Source organism: Papaver somniferum, chromosome 10 (genome assembly GCF_003573695.1).
Source record: "Papaver somniferum cultivar HN1 chromosome 10, ASM357369v1, whole genome shotgun sequence".
Lineage (NCBI taxonomy): Eukaryota > Viridiplantae > Streptophyta > Magnoliopsida > Ranunculales > Papaveraceae > Papaver > Papaver somniferum.
In genome coordinates this window covers 166,512,340-166,522,265 of record NC_039367.1, presented here as the reverse complement: position 1 = coordinate 166,522,265, position 9,926 = coordinate 166,512,340, and positions in this window count along the sequence as shown.

Below are 9,926 nucleotides of genomic sequence, written 5' to 3'. Positions count from 1 at the left end.
GTTTGTAGAAGTGGTGTATACATGTACCGCGAGAGAGAAGAAGAAAGATATCCAGGAAGAAAAATGTGGTGTAGGCAGGTGCCGGTGGAGAAAGAACGGAGAAGATGAAAGAAAAATCTCGATTTTTAGGTTTAAGAATTATTGCATTTTCAATAAACGGGTAGGACCCAAAAGAAAAACATCCCCAGTTGCCATGAATTTAGATAGGTTAGTGCACGTTTATAGCACGTGTCGTTCGTTCTTGTCTATATTATAAAAAGAAGTGCTGTGTGTGTAGATTTATAAATCCGACCATCGATTTCGTCATTCTGCGGCTCGGATCGATCGATTATATGTTCTATATAGACGTCCGTCCGATCCCGTTTTTAACATATGATTTTGGATGGTGTGCATTATGCCGCGGTCCAATCTAACTTGACCGCTAATTTATATTGATCTTCATCCGTCCGTTTTAATAAATATAGTTTTGAACGGCATAGATTATGCAGCGGCTCGACCAAGATTACCCTAACCTGACCACTTACCTAAACACGACTAAACTTTACGCAGAGTCTACCTTTCCTCGTATAACTGGATTTCCTAATCTTCCAATTTCCTAAGATGATTGTTGCACGAGGCATAAAGACAACTTGAAACACAAGTTTGTTTTTCATATAACAGTAATAACAGAGAGTCCGTGGGAAGTTGTACACACAAGAATTTGCTTCCCCTATACGTTTGCTTTTCTCCAGCTAATGAAAATCCTAGATTTTCTAATAAAGAATAGCTGTTGTTCTGCCTATTTTTAAAAAAAAATCGAAAAAGGTGATAAAATTGAACAATGTTGTTCAGCCTAAAATCAGTCTATTTATTATAATAAAAAAAAGTGAGGAAGAACTACACGATGAGGAGCAAAAGATGAAGCGACACTTGGATACAGGGTCCGGTTGACAAATATTTCATCAAGGAAGGTACATGTTCTAAAGTTTTCGAGATAAAAATAAATTCTTGCGCCAACTTAATTTTTCCGGTAATGCACTGGCATATTTTCCGTGTGGGATTTCTTTTCTTGATTTTCTTGCCCTTTTTCGGAGATTATTATATGAATATATACGTTACATATCCTTAATTTACCAAACTGATTATTGTTAAACCAGGTAGTCACGAGAAAATAAAGGTCATTAAGATTTTGAAATTCGAGTTTCCAAAAAATAAATAAATATATTATCTTAATAAAATCAAATATTAATCTGAAGACTCTATAGATTTTACCTAATCACCGTCAATTTTAATGCGGATATTATATTTTCCTTTAAATTTTCTAATTCACGGAGGCCCCAGCCCCATCCGGCTACTATGAGCCGTTTAATTAAACATGTTACTGTGATATGACTAACTAACTGACACGAGAAACTAAATATCGGGACCATTCTGATATGACCGGATTAACTAAATATGCTCCCAATTATTATAGACGGACTAAAATATGAAAAGATATTGACCGGCCGACCAAACAATAAATAAAATTCTAAAAAAGTCGAGCCCCGGCCGTAGGCTGGGGTGATACCTAGTATTCTTATAATTTGACTACACTACACCTAAGATAGTAAAACACGCATATCTTTTGATGACAAAGGGACTATATAATTATTGTGCACTTAATTTCTATGTGGACATTATCCCTGTTTGTAACAACATCAATATTATGTAATGAGAACTTTGTTGTTTAGTCCACTAAACCCGACCCGGGTTAATGGCTAATCCAGCGGGAAAATATATTTACTCGTTAGTCCAAAAAAGTTTTGAAAAGAGTAAAATTACTCTACTAACCCTAACATATAACACTATGTATGTTACTACATATATTACTACGTACTACATATGTTACTAGTAGTATGTATTGATACTACATATCAATATATAGTACCAATATGTTATGACTACATATAAATAAATATTGTTATGTTATATATTGATACTACATATCAATATGTAGTGTCAACATATTGATACTACATATCAATATGTAATATCAATATGTTATGTACTGCATATAAATAAATACTGTTATGTTAAGTATTGATACTACATATCAATATGTAGTATCAATATGTTATGTACTACATATCAATACTGTTATGTTATGTATTGATACTACATATTAATATTGTTATGTTATACTACATATGTTACTACTAGTAAAGTACTAGTTACTACTAGTATACTATTAGTAAAGTACTAGTTACTACTAGTATACTACTAGTTACTATATATTGATACTACACATTACTACTAGTTACTACTAGTATACTAGTATACTACTAGTTACTACATATTACTACTACATATTACTACTAGTTACTACTAGTAGTATACTAGTATACTAGTTACTACATACTAGTTACTACATATTGATACTACATGTTACTAATAGTTACTACTAGTATACTAGTTACTACTAGTAAACTAGTTTAATTTACTAGTATACTAGTAAAGTAGTTACCTAATTTATTAGTAACATATTTTTGTTACTACTAGTATAGTACATATTAATATGTAGTATCACCATATTGATACTACTAGTATGTAGTAACATACTACTAGTAACATTTACATGTGTTGATACTAATTAGATCTGGAAGAGTGTTTTAGGCATTAGAAAGCACACTTTATAATCTCCATAAAGTTTTTGGACTAGCGAGTAAATAATCTAGTCCAAAAACATGTTTTTGGACTAGGGAGTAAATGTTTTTCACGGGTGGACTAGCCATTAAGCGGGTCATGAAAAACTGGATTAAACAATAATTCTTATTTATGTAATTACCAAAGGAAGCAACAATTCAATAAACTAGTTTGTATGCCCGTGCATTGCACCGGCCTAAATACTTTGTAGAGAAAAAAAATGTTTTGGTGCTAATGAATTTTTAGGGACTTAAATTTTGAAGCATGAAACAGAAAAAATAGGCATAAAAATATTTAATTACTAAAATTGAGAATATTGAAAATAGTCGGTTAATAAAACTGCGATACACGCACTCAGCAATTTTGTAGAGGTAACGATCTTAACCTATAAAAGATGATAATGTGACTAATACGAACTCTAATTACAGACTTTCTTGCATTGTTGCTAAGAACATATATACAATTGTCAAAAATAACAAATGAAATTGTATTCATAAAGTTTTTACACGCTGAACATTCCTGACCACTAAACTGAATATTAATGTTCTTGTCTCTATGAATTTCCACAGTCTCTCTTCATTAGTAGCTGAAATGCACAATTATTATTGCATACTTTGGATTTTATAAAGTCACAGAGAAGCTCATCATGTCTCAACTCCTATCGTTCACTTCAATATACATAGCCTAAAAAATTATTAAAAGAAGAAGATTAGCACTGACTTGAAAAATCATACAACTGACACTGCAATTTTAATCATATCCATGGTATTTGCTCATGGAACCATGGCCGGCCATTCTCAATATAGTCGCATCAGTACACCTGTGACCTTTGATATCATAAAAATAAGCACTAAAGTATCAACTCTATAGGATTAGCAGCAGTAGCCAGGAATATCTAGCAAATATGTGTCTTCTACTAATATTGGTTGATTCAAAGATGATAAGAACATGAATCAAAGAATACAAAAAGGAAATGCTTTGAACTAAACACTCATAGTCAAAAAAAAGCTCTATACCTGAACCAAAGACTACACAATAAAATGCAGTGTTCTGATTACCTTCATAATCAGGAGATAGAAAAAAAAAAAAAAAATTCAAAACCGAACAGAGAAAAGGAGCAAACCTAACCTATGTTTCGTTCGGCTTGAAAAACCCTAACCAATCACTCGGTTTGAAGGCACTACTGAATTCTTGGTCAACATCTTTATGTACGATATTTTTTTCTTACCTGATGAATGGTTCGTGGTGAACGTCTCATTACCTATTAGCAAACCAATTAAATTGTGAGATGATATTATCACTAAATCAAAAACATACGATGAGAAAACATATCGAAAGAGAACATGGAAGAAAGTCGCCAGTGTGAAGGTTACGGTTGTGAAGATCAATTAGAGTTTTGATATTAGTTCGATGATAATGATAACCACACGGCCACTCGTTGCTCTAATTTCATATTCTTGATGTAGTTTCTGTCTAAGTATATATATCACCTGCGAAAGAAAAAACAAAATAAATCAATAGTAAATCAGCAAAAACAGAGAGAATTGAGAGGAGACGGGAGTAGAAGAAACGGCAGAGAAGAAGAGAGACAGCAAAGTCGGGGTTTGAGATCGGTCACTACAAGAAAAGTTGGATTAAGCGACCAGGCATTTTTGGTTGGAAAAGCCCATATTGAGTCGCTCTAACCCTTAAAGCGACTTAATTTGGCTCTCGCTCTCGAGTTGCTAAAGGTGGGATTTCTACAAGTCTAGAGCAGCTAGGCAATCGCTTTAGTAATCAAACAACTATCATGTAGCGTCTCTTTTCTTAATTGCTTCATGGCTAAACCGACCTCCCTAGAGCAAGCAAAATAGTGATCGCTTTAAAGCTAGACCAACCAAAATACAGCAAGTAAAACGTTGATCACTTCATAGATAGACCAACCATAATAGAGCAAGTGAAACGCCGATCGCTTCATAGATAGACCAACCATAATAATAGAGCAAGTGAAATACCTGAAGTTGGTTGCTTATATTTTTGAGCTACCAAACTTTTTGCCGGTGCCGGAAGTATCTGGCCGATTTCGATTTAGATAATCCCAAATTGAAATTAAAATGAAAATTGATACTAAAACAAATTATGAACCAAATTAAAAACTAAATCAAGTTTTATGATATCACATAGATCATTTACATCATTTCTTAAAAAAAAGACAAGATCTGTTGTTTGTTACTACATAAGATCAGTTTTACAGAACTTCAACACCAAAAAAAATTAAAAATCTAACAACACTTTTGTTTTAGTAAAACCTTTCTAGCCCTTAGACACACCGACTGCACCAACACAACACCAGAGCCTGCAATACAACTGCCTAGCCATTGCTTCATGATTGGAAGGCCCCTTATCAAGGCCTCCGCAATTGTTCCAAGTCCAGCCTACAAAAAATAATAATCATAAGAACTAAAAACAAGACAATGCAAGTAAAGATGGATAAAGTAACCAATGGGTTTCCAGGAAAATACTAATAAGAAGAAACGTGTCTCCATACTTTGGTTATAATGCAGTCACAAGCACCCATCCATTTCTCCATTTGGGTCTCGGATCATCTGATCTGTGGTGAACAAAGAAAACTGTTATTGACTCCAGTAAAAGCATCTAAAATTGATTTTATCAAAAAACAATCCCACTTGACTACATAGTTAGATATACAGAACAAGTGAATTACCTATTACCTTTACTGGACTTTCCATGGTGATCTGTCCAATTGGTTTACCAAGTTCTGCACTGAATAGTGCTTCTCCGAGAGCTCTTGCAGTTTTCTTTACAGCCGAAAAACGAGGGCCTGACGGGAAAACCAAACACGCGAATCTGGGAAGACTCTAGGCCATCAACCAACACCCTCTTGGAAACCTCGTCCGAAGGGCAGTAGCATTGGTTGACACCAGTGTTGAACCTGAAACAAAAAAAGAATGATTGTATAAGCTCACAGATCATCCTCAAGCAAACTATGGTTCGTTCGTATTATGAATAAACTGATTCCATTTTTGTACATCAAAGGCATGGTCTAAAATATTCTTCTGATAAAATGATTCACTCATTTGAAAGGCAAGTTTGAATGATTGATCTGATAACGTGAAAGCAACATATGTACTAATTCACACTAATAAGAATAAGGAACTCACCATGTGCGATGGAAGGTGTTGAGATCTGTAATAACAGTAACAAAGACAACCTTCTTCTGAAGGCCCTGCCAATTAAGCTTCATGTAAGCTGCAATGGCTGCCATTCGTTCCTCATCTCCACCAGTCTTCCTACAACAAAACAGTAAAGGTCAAACACATCTTCTTCACCCATACTGAAATAAGCACAACATCATTGCACAAATAAACACTAGCTCCCTTGGCAGTATCATTGTCCTAGAAGTGGTTATGTAACTAAGACTGAGTGGCATTGTTGTCGTAACTCTTGAGCATGTAAGATTGGCAGGAAGAATCAACTACAAGTTGAAATTAGTAATAAAGAACTAAGAGAAAGAGAGAGACAGAGTGAGTTACCTAAATTCCTTTTTCTTAATTGCCGTTGCCTCGCAGTCATGTTTTCATGAGCCACAGCCTTTGAGAATTGGGAACTATATGTAGCCATGTGAAATCCTCACAATCATGTTTTCTGGAATCTCTTTGTTTAAGAAACTGTGAATCTTACCGAGCATCTGTTGTAAGCTCAACAATTCAAGAAAAGTAAGCAAACCAACATAAAAGAGAGAAGAAAAATAAAAGTGAAGACTGGAGTCTGAGTTACCATGATTTCTATTCTATCCGCACAAGTAAGCCATTTGTGCATTGAAGAATTCCTCCAGTTTAGATCGAAGATCCTAAAAGTGAGATGCAGACAAGATAATCAGTCAGTATCATATCAAAGTAGTCTCAAAATTTAAAAGGAAGCAAGAGATATACCCTAAGTATGCCTAAATCAACTTGTAAGTCCTCCTGGATTCATGAATTTTAGAAATATGTCTACACAGAATTCAACTGTTTGTGTTCCAGCAGTTTCAACTGTTTCCACATCCTCTTCAGCCAAAAAATTCGGATACACCAATCCAATACACATCCAAAACAATCATAAGTTCAAAAATAAGAAATGATATACAATCCCTAAGTCCAGTGAATACAACTAGAAGTAAATATTGCAATAACTTAATCAAATTCAATCCAATGAAGCTCCAAATTCAATTATTAATCCTAGAAAGAGGTTACATACAACAAAATAAAACAAATTAGCTGACTTAATCCTAGAAAGTGGTTACAAATTCTATAACAAATTAGCTGACACAACAAGAAATTCAACTGCAAGACTTTGATAACTTGCAATTCTAATACTTAAACGAGAAACAAAACCCTAATTACAATTTCATATGGCCCCAAAACACAAAACAGGAAATTAAAGTTCCAATTTCAAGAAACCGCAAAAAATAATCACAAAGATCCACTTACAGAGATCCATAATGTGATTCCTGCAACTCGCAAAATCATCCACCACAATATCTGCACAAAAAAACCCAAACACACATTCAAACTCTAATTCAAACAAAAAATCAGCATCAATCAAAACAATAATAATCACCTAAAACTTAGCTTCTCTAATCTTCATTAAAACTCACACATCAATCACTAATTCTTCCTCATCATAATCTGTTCACCGAACCCACTTTAATTTCTCAATTTCTAACTCAATTACCGATTCACTGAGAAAACCCTAGTTATCGATTCATAACAGGACTCAATCCTATTCTTCATAATTAGCAGAAACACCAACTCCTGCTTCTTTTATACATCCTCACGATATAAATTTCTTCAAGCCATAACTCAATTTGACCTCTCGATTTTCAACTGAAGAAGAGCAGAAAAGAAGAACGAAAAAGAAGAAAGAAGAAGAGAGAATAAGAAGAGAAAATGAGTTTCAAAGAAGCAGGTGAAGAGGGGGAGAGGAGACGGCGATGACGAGTAAAAGATGGGTTAAGTGAATTAGATTTTCTCAAGGAATGCCGCCGGTCATCGATCTATGGAGGAGACGAAGAGCAGAGAAGATGAAGATAGAGCAAAACAGATAGAGTTCGAGTGGTTGGGAGGGTTTGGTGGGTGAATGAAAGTGATGGACGGAGTTCGTTGGATCTAGCCATACGGATTGAGAAAAGAATCTGACGGTTGAGATTTTATTTGTGATGCTCATACGGATTGAGACGCATTTGTGTTTCTTTTGTGTTAATACGAACTCATGTTTTCGGTTTAATTATCAACCTTTAACATGAAAAAAAATCCAAAAAAAATATAAATAAATTTAGAACATTATTTTCGACATTCTGATATAAAAAATCCAAAAAATATATAAGAATGAATCGGGAAAACGAAAAATGAATTCGATAATTGGTGTGTTTCTTTGTGCTTTCTCTTTGTGTTTTTGTGTTTCGGGTTTGAATTTCGAATAGTCATGAAGTAATTTTTACAAGTCATACAGGTCATGAAGTAGATTTAGTTCACACTGGTAAACTCAGATTATAAGATTACTAGAGATGCACCACGAAATTCATGATGGTTCAGACTTCAAACTTAGCTGGATACATCATCAAAATCGATAAATATGAAGCTCAGTGTTGATTCGAACTCCAAATGTGGTATAACAACATACAAACTATGATCCAAGAACCTATGGGAGGGTTCTGACTTCAAACTTAGCATGATACATTATCGAAATCGATAAATATGAAGTTTAGTGTTGATTCGAACTCCAAATGTGGTATAACAACATACAAACTATGATCCATGAACCTCCGGGAGGGTTTCTGACTTCAAAACTTAGCATGATACATCATCGAAATCGATAAATATGAAGTTTAGTTTTGATTCAAACTTCAAATGTGGTATAACAACATACAAACTATGAGTCAAGAAGCTCTGGGAGGGTTCTGACTTCAAACTTAACATGATACATCATCTAAATCGATAAATATGAAGCTCAGTGTTGATTCGAACTTCAAATGTGGTATAACGGAATACAAACTGTGAACCAAGAAGCTTCGGCAAGGTTCTGGCATATTGTACGCATACGATCGTAACCTGGCGGTGAGTGGACTACTATAAGTCCATCTACTTTGTACGAACGATGAATTCGGAATATACCCTGAAACGTTAAACAAACCATGTTCTGGCATATTATACGCATACCGTGTATACATATCGTCAAGAAGTCTTGAAGTAATATCATGTTCTGGCATATTGTACATTGGTACGTTCTTACATAGTTTCCGACTTATAGTAGTCCACTCCCGGCCATGTTTCGACCTCGGAGCCACTTTCTTTTTCGAAGTCGCCGGAAAAAGGTTTCATCTGTTATATATTAATGTTATCCAATCTCTCTCGGCCTCACTCAATTTCTCTTAGATTCCCATTGGTTTAATTATAAGGTTACCAATTAATTCAAATCAAATTTCCATCCACTTCATTTAATTTTATTTGTTACCGGTCAATCTTACCAAATTTGGTTGATGCATTCATTTTCAATCAGATATATCGGTTTTCTTCTAATTATTCATCATTTTAACCGTATGCGCCGATTGACTATAGTCAATTTCACATGTTATCAATCAATTTTATTCAATATCACTCGACATCACTCGATTGCTCCTGGAGTCAATGGGTTTATATGGTTAACTATTAAATCAAATCGAACTTTCATTTAGTACACTTAATTTCTTTTTTTATCTATCAGTTTTACTTTATGTTGGTCAACCTCACCCATTTTCTCTTGGATTACATCGGCTTCTCATGTTATTGATAATTTTAGCTGAATGTCCATACTCTTTAGTCAATTTCACTTGTTATATATTAACCTTATCCAACATCGCTCGCTCCACACGATTTTCCTTGGATTCCATGGGTATAATTGTATTATTGCCTATTAATTTCAAATGAATTTCACCCGTTATTAATCAATTTTATTCAATAGTTACTCGATTTTTCTTGGATTCCATGCGTTTATATGGTTGACTATTAAGTCAACTCAGATATCCATTTAGTTCACTTAATTTATCCGAGACCAAAAATTTCACCTTGGCCAAGCTGATTTCTATTTTTCACCGAGATGAGAACTGATGCGTTAATCGGCATAATTGACCAAGTTCCACAGATTTTTTGACCGGAGGGATTATCGATATAGTTTTAAATTTTCAAGGTTTCGGTAAAGCTCCGAGATCTATTTCATGTTGTAGGATAGTTTTTTGGTTTCTTTTGTTT